This window comes from Cyprinus carpio, chromosome A9, assembly GCF_018340385.1.
Source record: "Cyprinus carpio isolate SPL01 chromosome A9, ASM1834038v1, whole genome shotgun sequence".
In the NCBI taxonomy this organism is placed as follows: domain Eukaryota; kingdom Metazoa; phylum Chordata; class Actinopteri; order Cypriniformes; family Cyprinidae; genus Cyprinus; species Cyprinus carpio.
This window is the reverse complement of record NC_056580.1, coordinates 23,494,858-23,510,989: the sequence shown is the minus strand read 5'-3', so window position 1 is coordinate 23,510,989 and position 16,132 is coordinate 23,494,858. Positions and strand designations below refer to the sequence as shown.

At 35.8% G+C, this 16,132-nt stretch overlaps 1 protein-coding gene across 6 annotated transcripts in view; it reads right to left on the bottom strand.

Moving 5' to 3' along the window:
• Window positions 1–16,132, bottom strand: part of gulp1a (GULP PTB domain containing engulfment adaptor 1a) — a 174,040-nt gene that overhangs the window by 16,860 nt on the left and 141,048 nt on the right. The gene's annotated exons all lie outside the window — the stretch shown is intronic.

The following is a 16,132-nucleotide window of genomic DNA, read 5'->3' as shown; positions in this document are numbered from 1 at the left end:
TTTCCTTGCTAACACTGACCAAGGCTGCAAGAGGCATGTTTTAAATAATAGTAATAATAATAATATTTTTTCCACAAAGACGTATCAATTGTGTAATTCACACAAGGACATTTACTCACTGAAAACTTGCTGAACACATGAAAACAAAAGTTTCCACCACAAAAAAATAAAAATAAATAATAATAATAATAAAAACACTTTAACCACAAAAATTATGGTTCATACTTCAGCCACAGAGCAACTTGAGTGCAAGAGAGTAGACTTTGGTGGCTAACACTCACTGAAATCTGACCTATGCCTTATTCAACATGTTACAACTGTTACAGATGACCAAGACACTAGACAGACAGCAGACATGGAAATGAACAGCTCATATAGATGGTGAAAAGTACAGCCATTCTCTCTTCACATCTCCAAGAAGAAACAGAGAGGGGCGGGGTGGTGTTAGTCTTGGCATCAGCAGGTCTGAGAATATTTTTAAGGATTCTTTTCCTTTATTATGCTAAAATTTGTTTTCCTTTCCACCCTCTCGCCCCTCCTCCTTGAGTGGACAGATGTGGGGAGGGGAAAGTAATGCATTTAAGACTTTGGCATTTTCCATTTTGTGAGGTAAAAATACTTATTCTGTGGTTTGGACCATATGTTTTAAGAAATGCAGAAGTAGTCATAATCTAATAAGCACCTGGTTGACATTATTACAAAATGTTGACAATTAAATGTTTCTCTAAGAAATCTGATAACACTTTCAGATTGGCAAATGAAAAACAACAAACATAAGCAACATCAACAATATTACCTTAAACTACAAATAATGAATGCAGAAACACACAAATGTGATACAAAATGGTCAACTGTTCATTTCGGCGAATCAATTCCAAACTCTTACTCAACCATTAATATGTGCTGCCATTAAAAAACATTTCCAGAAGTGTGGGTTTGCACAGTCTAGAAAAACTGTCTGTTAGTGCAATAGTTGTGAGTTTTTTTTAGTGAATCTTTCTGCATCGTTTCACCAGTAGGTGGTGACAAGTGACTGTCTTTATGATGAGTCAATTAATTGTTGACTGATTCATACAAAAACACTGATTTATTAAGGGACATAACAAGTGACTAGCTTTATGAGGGAGTCATTGAATCATTCACTCAACCGATTCTTTCAAAAACACAATCACTGAGGGTGCTTCTCAAACAGAAGGCTGCATCCTACAGAGGCTGTGTCCTTCCTAACTCAGTTCCTCCTCAGCATTAAATGCAAGAATGAGACAGTCTAGTAAGTGTGTGTGGCTATGTCACATATGTTCCCACCCTCACCGCCATGGCACAAAAATACTAATAAACTTACGTTTTGGAAAAATACTTTGTATTACAAGTCTTTATGTTATTTTGCTTTCTATTAATGCAATACAATGAATCACAGTAGTCTTAGTCTCCCAGAGGTTTAAATTATTGGCAGTTTAGTGTTTAGTAAGTAATTTACACCAAAACAAAAGATAACATCTACCCTTTCATGTCCGAAAACATTATTTTTGTCTTAAATTGCATAATAAATTCAGACAAGCTCAGTACTGGCTAGTTTTTTGTTAGTTTATTTTCATGAAATGGAATGGGTACAAAGGATTGTGGGTGATTGAAGGGCACGGAGGATACATCACATGCATCACATTCCTAGTGAACTGCCTACGTAGGGAGCATTACTGACAAGCTCTCAACTTGTTTTTGGTAGTAGTGGCTCACTAGGTCCCCACTTGCCTGATTATTTTTAACAGCCAAATAATCTGAGCACTATTGCGTGCCTAAAGCATTTCAAATCAGCCACTTGTGAGGTTAAAGTGGTTTTCTTCATAAATTGTGATAAACTGGCCTTGATGAGCTATAATTACAGAAGAACTCTTCAAGACATTCCATACCATTAGCTAATAGAACAACACCAAGGTTGAGCAACAGGGCATTTTTCAATAGATCAGCTGTCAACATTTAGCCAACGTTTTGAATGAGTTTTACTGCAGGTTTGAAAAGCCTGGTCTCACACCCCACACCCACTCTGACCATCTCACAACACAGCCATCAACACCCTCCCCCTCACTTTCCCCAACTACTTCTCAGCCTGCACTTAAGATCTGTGAAGATGATGTATGCAAAGTCTTCAGGAAACAGAAGATAAGGAAAGCCAAAGGCCCATACGGTGTCTCTCCAGCCTGCCTCAAAGCCTGTGCTGTTCTGCTGTCATCCTTCTTCACACTGATCTTCAATGGACCACTGGAGCTGTGTGAAGCCCCCTCCTGCTTCAAACACTCCACCATCATCCCTGTACCCAAGAAACCAAAAATCACCGGACTAAATGACTACAGCTCTGTTGCTTTAATGTCTATGGTCATGAAGTCATTTGAGAGACTGGTGTTGGCCTACTTGTAGGATATTACTGGACCCCCTGCAGTTTGCTTACCGAGCAAACAGGTCTGTGGATGATGCAGTCAATATGGGACTGCACTACATCCTCCAACATCTGGACAAACCAGGGACCTATGCAAGGATCCTGTTTGTGGACTTCAGCTCTTCTTTCAGCACCATCATCTTGGATACCCTCCTGTATAAACTGAACCAGCTCTCTGTACCCACCTCCATCTGCCAGTGAATCACTAGCTTCCTGACAAACAGGCAGCAACTAGTGAGGCTGGGAAAATCCACATCCAACACCCACACCATCAGTACTTGAGTTCCTCAGGGATTTGTGCTCTCCCCACTGCTTTTCTCCCTCTACACAAACGACTGCACCTCTAAAGACCCCTCTGTCAAACTCCTGAAGTCTGCAGATGACACCACAGTCATCAGTCTCATCCAGGATGGCGATGACAGGGCTGCACGATTAATCAAAGTGGAATCGAAATCACAATTCAACAGAAGCTGGGATTGTCATGCGTATCTTTCAGTGAAGCATGGTTCTGTGATAAGCAGTAAATCTCCACCCGAAGGCCAGAGGGTGCTCTCACGCTGAAACTCCAAATATGCATTGCAGAAGAAACCCAGGAAATGCATATAGCGGTAGCTGGATAAACAGAAGATTTAACTGCTTTTATTGATTCAACGTGACTAATAAACAAAGGACTACGACAATATATGGTTTATCTGATTTCTTATTATTATAATTTTCGTTTAAATAAAGTATATTTATAATGCAATGCCTTTATCACTGCTAAGAATATTATGAAATATGTTGGGTGCCTTTATTCTGTGTAAGAGGCCACATCATCTCACAAAAGGATTTATTTCAAACACTCGACTGACATTATGAAGTGAGTGTGGAGTAAAAATATGTTATTAAATGTGGTATTTTCACATGCTTTCAGATGGAGCAGCATTTACTACACAGAGCTGTAGTTCACTTATAAGCTATGTAAACAGCTGTCATTATCGCGAACGATTTCTTTGATTTCATCATCGTTTTTTTGCGTAACTTGTCAGTGAACTACGGCTCTGTGTAGTAAATGTTGCTCCATCTGAAAGCATGTGATGATGATTTACTGTTGATTACAGAACTGGCTTTACTAACAAAATGCGCAATGACAATCGCATTCAATTAATCGTGCAGCCCTAGGCGACGAGTCTGCTCACAGACAAGAGGTTGAGCAGCTGGCTGTCTAGTGCAGTCACAACAACCTGGAGCTGAACACGTTCAAAACTGTGGAGATGATTGTGGACTTTAGGAGATAGGCCAGAGACTGTTTTCATACAATAGGTGAATTGAGCAAAGAAAAGATGGTCTACACTCTTCAATAATTTAGGGTTTAAGTTAGTTCACCAGAATTTATTCAGGAAAGCTTGAAAGGCCAGGGTCTACTGATGTCTCTTGATATGTTTCTATAATGACTCATGCTGCTTAAAAGAACACTAAAAATGGCAAAGGAACTAGGAATACATAATTTAGGAAATTCAGAGCCATTTTGCTGCAATAACGTTTGAGTGCTTCATAATTGGAAAGTATTTATATATCAAACTATAGGTGAGTAGTCCCACTTTCACAAGGTTCAAAGTTTGCATTTTGCCACAACTAACAACAGCGATATATAAATGACCAGTTATAAATATTTCTTACCTCTTACCTTATTTTAGGGGTGTTTTGTCCTTGCACATGTTAAAAAACAGTGACGGTGATTTGCTTTCTCTTGCAACCCCTAGATTCTCTTTCTCTCTGTGAAATTGCATCACTCAAAAAAAGTACATCCATGGAGTTCAGACTACAGTACTTACAATTCAATTTAAACCATTTATTAAATTGCAGTCCCAATTTTTACTTGTATTTGGAACTTGAAAAGTGTTCATTTTGTATCCTGCTTCAGAAATACACAAACACAATGCTTCAGATATATGCTCAGTGCTAGTTGAGCTAGAGTACATATATTTACACAGAAGTATTACTGTAAGGGTCATTTGGACAATTTTTTCCCACATCCCATGGGGTCATTCACCTAAACCAACAAAGCATGGCTTTCTGGAGTAACCACATGATGATCTTTTAACCAAAAGCCTCAGCTGCAATTCAAGACAGAACATGTGTTTACAACCACCAGTGGATCTTGAGCAAGAAATGTGTGATTCGGTCTCAGTGATACACTTACAAATTGTTGCAGCTGAGAAAATATGTGTGTGTGTGTGTGTGTGTGTGTGTATACTGTACACACACACATACACACATTTTCTCAGCTCTCAGTTACAACAATTTGTAAGTGTATCAAAAGTTTTGAATAGAAGCAATGATACAGCAAATTGCCTGAAGTGACAGTAAAGACATTAAGAATGTTACAAAAAAATCTATTTGAAATAAATGCTGTTAATTTGAACTTTTTATTCATCAAATAATATTGAAAACTCATGGATTCCACAAAAATAAATAAATAAACACATAAATAAATAATAAGCAGCATAACTGTTTTCAACATTGGCAATAGGACAAACTATTTCTTGAGCACCAAATCAATGATTTCTGAAGAATCATGTGACACTGAAGGCTGGTGTAATGGTTGCTGAAAATTCAGCTTGGCAACCATGGGAATTATATTTATAATATATATTTCACAAAATACTTTTTTACTGTATTTTTAATCACATAAATGTGATTTAAAAATAAAATAAAAACTACTATAAAAAAATACTATTATATACTTTAAATTTCATAAAAGTATTTTTTTAAATGTCAGAAAAAAAGGAAACTGACGATTAGAGAATGTTTCCTCTATCTAACATACAGTCTGACAGCCCACAAAATGTAGCCTCTCATATCCCATGATTACTTCACTCTGTCCTGCAAGGTCACATATTGTGGTCCATCAGCAAGAGAATCAGAGGCTCCTGCTCTATATCTGTAAAAACTGAATTACAGCCAGATCACGCTGTCAAAGGCAATGTACCCTCGGCTACAGAGCCAATGGATCATGATCAAGTGAACCTAGAGCATCGAAAAACCCACCAATGTGTAATCCTCTCTCTCTCTTACACACACCTCTGTCTAGACCACAGATGGGAATATGCTGCATTTCCGTTTCAAACAGTTAACGATAATGAAAGAGGAATATAGGATCTGTAAACACTGCACTAATTGCCAATTAGAGTTAGTTTGCAGTGGAACCATCTGAAGTTACTCTGCAAACATGAGAAGGACCTTTCAACATATGAAATGTCATTTTTGATCATCTCTGATCTGATTTATACATCACTGATTTATCATAAACCATTACAGAAATTTGTGTTACTTTTATACATATTTACGGGTGAAACTGACACTAGTGAATGCAATATCAAATATATCAAAATTGGAAGATATTGGCAGATATAGGTCAAAACTTGTGTCATGTTGAAGAAGAGAAGAATGACTCATATTTCCTATGGGACAAATATGCATAATATGATTCGACTTTAGATGTCACTGGAACAAACCAAAACACATCAAATCAAACAATTCTACAACCAAAGTTGTAAACGGCACCACTGCATTGTCCTACGTGGACAAGACCACGTAATATTGTGAACTTTGCATGACTTCAACTAATTAGTAAAAAAAGAAAAAAAATTCTAATGCTGTTTTTAATGCAAAGTAGCAGCTCTAAAACAATGGCACTTGTGACACATGTAAAAGAAACATCAAATATTGCAGCCATTGTGCAGACAAACATAGCCAACAACAAACTTGCTCAGTGTTCATCCCAAAGGCCAAAGAGGATCAGAAGAATCTGGTTCCATGTGGTCATAAGTAACTCCACACTTTCTCCATTCTGAGAAGAGAAATTCTAAATGTAGTGCTGAATGAAGACAAAACAATGTTCTAATGAAACTCACAAAAAAATTATCAATCCTTCACTTAAATATTTAGAAGCAATGAGAAGCTAAATAGCTTTGTCCCTATATGCATTAAACCTTATAACACAAAGCAGAGAAATCGGGTCTCATCTAAGCAAGATCATAATCATCTGTAAGTCAACAAATAATTTATTTGATAGAAAACAGCATGATTAGAAACCATGGGAGGTAAAGATGCTGTGGGACTACCACAAGCTACAGTCAAAAAGTGCATTACCAAAAAGAACACAAAAGATTTCATCAGCTAATTAAGCGTGAGATAGGATTTCATGGTCTTGAGAGCAAGGCAGGCACCTCTTCTGAGAAAAAATTCCATATATTTCTTTTTTCCCGTAAGTGATTCACAACCCTTTGTAGCCTTAGTCAGCAACAAATCCCACAGTAGGCTACTCCTCAAGACCAAGCACTGTATGCAAACAGGAAATGGGATTTGCTGATGATGATTCTGTTAAAACATTTGAAGTTAGTCAACATTCATATTTAGACTGCATTTGAATGAAAGAAGCTGGAACCCTTTTTTGTTTCCACACACTTAAATCCTTAGAACATTTTCCAAGAGTAGCACCAATTCAATTTCTTTGTACATTTAGGTATAAAAATTCTCCCTAGATTTAATGCCAATTACAGCAAACCTAGTCTTAAATTTAGCATTCACCTCAAATATTAAGTTAAAAAACACTGTGTACACGCTGAGAACCCAGAGGAATGTGAAAAAGCCATTTTGACTTCCTGTCCACAGAAACCCAATGTTCCCCCCACATCTGGTGAAACCATTCACATTCACCTCAAATGTAGAACAACTTCCAGGCAGGGGGCAGAACAATTTGGAGACCGGAAACTGGATGGCCTTCAGCATTATCAACATCAAATACAGAAGTTAGCTGAGACTTGACCTTAAGTTACTCTACTTCAAAGACACCAGTAGAGAATCAGCATTGTTATTAGTGAAGATTAGTGTTAAGGTCAACCACAGTCCGAAATATAAAATATATCCATCTTAAAGATCATTAGGTCAGGTCAGTATACATGCAAGACCACTGGGATGAAGATAAGCAAGTGAAATTGTCAGCAACACAAAAAGGAGTTTCTGTGCAAATCATTCACAAGTCCCTTCTTGAACGGAGAATGGTTTGCAAATGATTTGCACAGAAATTCATTTTGCTCAGGCCTGCTGAGCGCACCTTTAAAGCCATGTATGAAAAAGAAAGTCAAGGAGGTGCAAAAACCGAAAGGAGTGAAGGCTGAGAGTATGAATCAGGCACAGGCCCTCACTATGAGACAGGTACTGTCCTGAGAAATGTTCCAGGGAGATTGATCTTTCTGCAGTCATCAGCAAAAAAGACCCACAAGACATGACAAGCATTTTGTCTTCATTTGCTTCCCATGAAGTAGTTTGAGGGCTGTGCAAACAGAATGTTCAAGAGCCTTTTTAATACTACTTGAAGATGTCAGCACATTAAAATTTCTATACTTACGAAGGGAGGGAAATGTGAGTGACATTTAGGACAGTAGGAAATTGTCCTTCAGCCCTTTTCAATGGACAAGGCTTCCTGCAAACACTGAAAGGAAACTAATGGATTCAGTGAATGATGGACTCGCCACATGCTTCTTTTAAAAGCAGTGATCTGAAGACATGCCAAACTTGCAACACCTTTAACCCTAAAAGTGCTCCAAGCCACATTTCCACTACAGTCTCAATGCCAATGTTCTGCCATGGGCAGATAAGAGCCTTAAAACTAGCCACAGAGATGAATTTTGGGAGCTGCTGGATACAAGCTTCCAAGAAAAAGACAATCTTTCCATCTATTAAACCAGTTACAAATGCTCTTAAAAACTGAGGTCAGCAGAGCCAAACAACCATCCCCCACTGAGCAACCTTAGGGAGCACAAAACAGACGATTCTGACTGTAAACAGTTTCAAAGATTCAGCCCGAGAAGGAAACAAATCAGCCTGAACCTTAATAATCCAAGAGGCCCTACTCCATTATTGTTCTTTAGCAAAAGCTAATAAGTCTAGAGTGCTGAGAAAGAGGGAGGATAGAAACAGAGGTAGGGGCTACATTACTGACTGACCCAGTTAGAATAATTGATTTCATGTGTCAACTGAGTCAAGTTAAGTTGAGCAGTAATTCCAAGGAAGCAGAATGGAATTTATCAGGCTTCAACCCTGAACTGCAAACAGAGGAGTTCTCTGGAAGAAAATTCCACATGCACAAAAGACAGGAGGCATTCATGTTATCGATTCCACTTTACTTAAATTTCAGTATTTCAACTAGGTGAGTTTATTAAAACCTGCATGAAAAACAGAATTCTTTCAGTATAAATAAATTGTATAGCATAATGAACACCAAAAACAGACTGTATTTTTAATCATAAAGAATTATCTACCACCATTGTCTGGTAAATGCTGATTATTCTTTCTTAGAATTTAAAATTTATTTCATTAATAATAATAAATAAATCTGACGGGGCACTAATGGTATTCCTGAATTATGTGGTACCCTAAGTAAGACAAGACGCGGCAAAAATAAATAAATAAAAATGTAGTTTCACACAATTGCTTTTCCAGGTGAACTGGACTGAATGATCCATTTTAATGCAAATGGATATTAAAAAACCTTTAAAGAAAAAAAATAAACTTTAGGGCTCTCAAATCGATTAATTGCATCCAAAATAAAAGGGTCTTTTTTTTCTAAATTGAGATTTATACATCACATGAAAGCTGAATAAATAAGCATTCCATTGATGCATGGTTTGTTAGGATAGGACAATATCTGGCCAAGATACAACTATTTGAAAATCTGGAATCTAAGGGTGCAAAAAAATCTAAATACTGAGAAAATCACCTTTAAACTCGTCCAAATAAAGTTCTTAGCAATGCATATTACTAATCAAAAATTAAGTTCTAATATATTTATAGTATGAAATTTACTGAATATCTTCATGGAACATGATCTTTACTTAATATCCTAATGGTTTTTGGTATAAAAGAAAAATCAATAATTTTGACCCAAACAATGTTTTTTTGGCTATTGCTACAAATACACCCCAGTGACTTAAGACTGATTTTGTGGTCCAGGGTCACATATCTGTGTGTACTGTGTATATTTATATGTATATTTAAATACACACACATAAATGTATGAAGTTTGTGTTTACATAATATATGTGTGTAATATATAATTATACCTACAGATTCTTCAGTCCCGCTCCCATAAAAATATATTATCTTGTCCCGCCCACAACATTCATGTTTTGTCCCACTCCCGCCCGCAAAAGCCCACATAAAAGTAGCCTATAGATTTTTTTCAGTACATCCATTTATTTTTACATGAAATAATGGTTCATGTTGCCTAGCCACAACAGCATAAATGCTCCCGATAAAATATTTGTTAAAGCATCAACATTCACAGACTACTGTTATTTTTAACAGAAAAGCAGGCATGAATGCGAGAATGCGAACAAAGAGCGCTTCCTTTATAATCGCTAAAAAGCTGACCTCTCACAAAGATCTGTTATAACACAATGAATATATGCACAATGTCTACACTTTGTGTGTTATAATGAGAGGATTCGTGAGCGCATAAATTTTAGCACAAGAACTTGTTTTGAGTGGTGAGTAGATTCTAACATAAACACCTCTGATTGGCCACTGCGTTCCAGAAATCAACAGATATGTCTGCCGTTGGCTACACTGCTCAAGGCTGCAAACACGTGTTATAAATAGAAACTCTGCCTATGCTTGCGCCTGTTAATCATTTGTATTTTATATTAGTTATTCTTGTTGCTTTTGTGCAATAAATGAATAACAATTTATTTGTTTTAAAATATTTTGTTTAGATATTCCCCTTTGCAGGAGTCCCACAAATCTTTTTATTCTACCGCATCCCACACCTGCACGCACCCCTCAAGTCTTGTCCCGCGCCACACTCTGTTGCATCCAGTTTTGTGGGAGTGCAGGTCTCTACTGTGTAAATATGTATATATAAATACACACATATGTATATATTTAAGAAAAATATGTAATATATATTTATATATAATTAGTCAAATCGATTAATCATGATTAATCGCATCCAAAATAAAAGACTGTGTTTACATAATATATGTGTGTGTACTGTGTATATTAATATGTATATATAAACACACACACGTGTATATTTTTAAGAAATAAATATAATGTATATATTTATATGTAATATAAATCATATATAATTATGAATATATATGCATGTAAATATTTCTTACATTTATACATGTATGTGTGTGTGTTTATACATATAAATATACAGTACGCACATATATTATGTCAACACAAAATTTATTTTGGATATGATTAATCACGAATAATCGATTTGACAGCATTAAATATAATATAAATATATATTACATATATTTCTTAAATATATACATGTACGTCTGTGTATTTATAAAGACATATACACTGTACACTCACACATATATTATGTAAACACAAACTTTTATTTTGAATATGCTTAATCGATTTGATGGCCCTAATGTATTAATATACAAATTATTTTTTTGTTCCCACTTTGCTGCAAGTGGCAATTTAATTCACTTGGATAAATGTGCAAAATGCTTCTGGAGAAGAAAATTTCACAGTATATATTTGAATAGCACAAAAAAGGAAACAAATATATTGAATAAATATTTAATATGAGGTCTATGACGATGAGCCTAAATGTACTCCGTTAAAGCCCTTCAGTACATATGTTCACCTGCAGTGAAAAACAAGAAAGAAGCATTCAGCTTAATTTTGCAATAATTCCATAACTATTACAGCCTCCATAAATAGAAAGTATGCTAAATTAACAGTACAAATACTATGCAAGAACAGGCTATATTTTCAAAATCTATTGGTGATTGAGCAATTCAAACCAAAAAGTAATTTAAATGCATCTATCAATCACTGTCTGCAATCCTCCCTCCATTCCTTTTGATGTGAGCAGAACATTATCCAACTAGAAAATAGGTCTATTGTTGATCATAAGCTTATAAAGCTGAAATTAGAGCAATTTCTCACATTTAGTGGACTGGTGATCCAATATATTAATTTGTGTAAACTGATCATTTAGACTCGTACAGCTATAATATTTTCTGATTTACATGTTCACCAGCCATGTATACATTTTCTTAGCTTAGATGATTGTGTTCTCAAAGGAAGCTGGCGATAAGAATAAAAAAAAAACAAAAAAAAAAAAAAACCTACACTTCACTGTAACCATAGGTCATTTATCTTGTGTACAGTGTGTCACAGAATATATGGAGAAAAACAATAACTGCCATTTTCTATGGCAGTAACGTCAGCCCTTATGTCAGCCTAGTGATATTAAAGCTCTCATATATAGAGAGAAGATGGAGATTAAAATGACCATATTACGTAAAACAGTCTTGACACAAACTCATAACTATATCCATAGATGAAAGTAATCCTATTGTCAAAGGAAAAACCTGGAATATATTGCATTATAAAAGCCCTTTGATGTACTTTCTGCTAGGGGCTCTTTTATAATACGATTTTCTAAGGCGATGAATTGCTCAAATAGCATGTAATATCTCACAAACTGAATACCAATTTAGTTAGAAAAGCTTAATTTCCTTGAGGAAATTAATACAGTAGGTCTGATTAAATTTAGATTAATTAAGAGTGGTAATTAGATTAATTATAGACTATGCTTAGTGGAAAATAATTACATAATTGATAAACTTCTGTTGGAGGCTTTAGGTGTGTTTACATTGTGCACTTATACTGGAAGTCAATGCTGAGCTGGTAACTAAAAGGTTGTAGAGTCAAACCCCAAAAGGGACAATCAATCAACTATCTCCATTGTGCTCTTGAGAAAGACACTTAACCCAAGGCTGTCGTCTATGTACTGCAAGATGCTTTGGATAAAAATGCCACCTAAATGACAAAGTAGTAAACCGCACTAACAGCAGTCAGAAAGAGCAGAACTGACACCATATCCCATATAACTTTGATTTGTATAGATTAAATTACTGTTTACAAACACACTCTTGAGAACGACACTTTAACACCCCAGAAAAAAAAGCTGTTTTGGATCTGCGCTTAATTAACATTGAGATGAAAAATGACAAAAAGTGGTGTGTGTAGGGGACTGAAACACAATTTCCAAAAGATTACTCTGGATTTTAGCTTCTTTAGATTAAGGTCACGATTGATGGATCATGATCCAAGACTGGTGTGGAACATTTTCACGGTACCACACAGACCTCTACTGAAAATGACTTATAATAACCCAATGATGTTATATGACATTACTATAATTTCATCTAAAGGGTCTATATTTGGGTTGAGATACAGGATAAAGGCTCACCCATAAACAACACTGAAGGTGAGCACTCTTTTCATCATAATGCATTCTTCAAAATGTTCAGGCATAAACTTTAAAGAGAGGCGAGGACAGACTGCATGAAACTGAAATCAATACATAAAATGAGACTGAGAAATGAAAGACAAAGAGACTGAGACAGACAGAAATAATGGAAATCCTGTTAGCGTCTAAAGAGTTTGATGGCACAATAATTACTTGAGTATCCCAAACTAAAAAAATATATATATATATATATATTTTATGTGTGTGTGTCAGCAGCAAAAGCATCAAAGTCTTTTCTGATATAGAAAACTTGCAGCTCACCTGGTACAGCACTGCTCTTGCACATTTATTAGATTACAATGACAATGGATCGATGAATCAGGATCCAAGACTGGTGTGGAACACTGCACTTTATTTTCATATAAAATGTACATAAAATATAGATTTTGACGTTTGCTTCACATGGCCAATTGGCTTTTCTGACATGATAAAGCACTGCATTTGTGAAAGGAACACTTGGCTATGAGTCCCGTGATACACAAGCCATGATAAAACAGTTGAAAGGCTTGTAGAAGTAAGCTAAAAAGGCATGGATCAACAAATGCATTTTTATCTCTAGTTTCTTTTGTTAACATTATTGTATAGGGTTTAGTGTAGGTTTTAAGTTATTTTCAAATGATAGAGCTTTAACCTTTTAGCAGCATTTACCAGACATATAATTTTTGAGCTGCTGCAATACGTAAAATAACCAACGTTGCCAGATTTGTTACCAGAACTGTTTTGAATAAAAACAGAAAAACTGTAGAAGCAATGTAATATAATTTTGTAGAAATGTCACCAGAGGCACATTTTTACAATGAGCCCAGATTGCAATATACCAAAACAAACCAAACCAAAACAAAAAACATGGAAAGAACACATTCCATGTTGCTAGACTAGCAAGGTCATATGAACAGAATAATTATCATAAATCACACCCTTTTATCCCAAACAGCCGTAGAGCTCTGACAGATGAAGAGGACAGTAATGAGGCACATAGCCCTGGTTGGAAATAAGGGAAAAGAAGACCACAGCTTGTGGAGTACAAGATAAAACCAGGCTGCCAAGATGTCTTACAGCTGCTCCCAGCTCATAGTCTCCACGGGAGCTGCAGAAAACAAACAAGGTCAAAACATGAAAGTGCAAAAAAACTACAACTGATGAGACACTGATGAGAGATTTTATGCATGAGATACATTAGACATGATTTAAACAAAAACACACACAATGTTTGCAAAAACACAGAATGTTTGCCTGTGATTTCAAATGATTTGTTGTTTTGCTGTCACAAATCTTTGTTAAGTATGTAACGAGCAAAACAACTTCCCAAATGAAGGCTGTTCAAAAAGGCAGGCAGCATATTCTACTAACGTTTCTTCTTTAGGCCAGTAGCTCATATCCTTGGCAGATAAGGCAATCTCATAATGCACTGCATCAAAAGTGAATTTTTTATGTAAATTATGATGACAGTCAATATAATTCAGTTGTTAATATAATTCACTCAACAACAAAAAAAATTCTCCAACCAATTAAAGTTTAGATGACTTAGACTTTAGACTTCATAACTATCTCTTTCAACATTCACAGAATCACATGATGAAAAGAGAAAACTCACAATTTTCTGTGATTATTGTGGACTTTTTTATTGCATGAAAAGAAAAAAAATTCCTGAGACCACACTAATGTTTTTCCCGACTTCCTGTGGCTAGTGCCATTTGCTCACACTAATTGCACACTCTTTATCCAACTAATTAAAGTTTAGATGCAGGAATCGCTTATAAGGTTCCATTTCAGTTAGAATGCTGTCTTAAGAGGGCAGTTGCAATGTGCTTGAGAGTGAATAACATACTATATATCTTTTATTAAGGGTGACCATCCGTGCCATTTTATGGTCACCCTAATGGCCTTTATGGCCACGCCAGGATTTCTATATTCTAAAATCTCCAGGTTTTGGCTTTGTTTTCCTGTTTTCATATTTCCTGAAGGTAATGATCAAAAAGTAGTTTGACCAATAACATCCAGGCATTGCACATAATCGACCAATTGTGGCGCATAAGAAGGTGGGATCTACAGAGAACAGTCAAAGTGATGCAAATACGTGTACATATTAGGTGTGTTTGACTTGAAGCAGAGCTGTGCAGACCGATCAATGTATGAGATCGAAGTACCACGAAAGCGATTTGAAAGGAGCTGTCTGCTCTCTATAGCTCTCACGGTAGTTTGATGTCATAATACAGATTGGTCTGCACAGCGCAAACAAAGCCAAACCTGGATATTTTAGGCAATATAGAAATCCTGGCTAGGACGTGTTCGGGAAAAATGGCACGTATGGTCACCCTATCTTACTTCCATTCATTCTCAGCAACTCAGACACTCATTAACGTTAGCCAGCAAACAAGAAGCAGATTTTCCCTTAGAAGTAAAATCTAATGACAGTTTTTAAAATACATATGCACCTACAAATCCACACATTGATATGTACAGTGGGTATAGAAAAGAATCACCCCATTTAAAATAATCACATTTTGTTGCTTTGCAGCCTGAAATGAACCCACAAACGGTCACCATCAAATTGAACTGAACTTGAGCAGTTCTGCAAAGTAGAGTGGGAATATTGCAAAGTTTAGATGTGCAAAGTTAGTAGACATATCCCAACAGACTAAAGGCTGTAATTAAAGCAAAAGGTGGTTTAACAAAATACGGATACAGGAGGGTGATACTTTTTCCAACACCTTGATAATGTTATTTTTTTCTGACATGATGGTGTTATATCTTTCACTTGGATTTCATAAATACAGTAAATACAGATAAAACAAAAGCTATGTCCATCTTCATTTCAGGCTGCAAAGCAACAAAATGTGATTATTTTAAATGGGGGTTATTCTTTTCTATACCCACTGTATGCTTACTTTGCACACAGATTTTTCATGCTAATGTAAACAAGAACAGGCTATTTGGAAAGTTGATACACAAACTAATTTTACATGTAAGTGGATTAGATAAACAAATTTTGGAAGAATGAAATCCAGGAAAAAAAAAAAATCTATCACACCATTAGGCTGAATAACAGGGTTTATCTGAGAACAGCATTGATTGAACTATATTTGGGTTTATTGTGCACCTCTGAGAATACAGAGGCATTTATCACATATTCGTATCATAGCTTGACTCAAATCTATTGACCTGAATCTCTCAAGATTCAAGCTTTGACTTTATCAGAACATGATAGTAAAAAAAAAAAAAAAAAAAAGAAAAAATAAACTAAAACATAATTCTTGAAATGACTTCATAACCATCTCTTTCAACCTTCACTGAATCACATGATGAAAATTAAACATGAGAAAACTTTCAGACTTTTCTTTTGCATGAAAAGAAAAAAAATTCCTGAG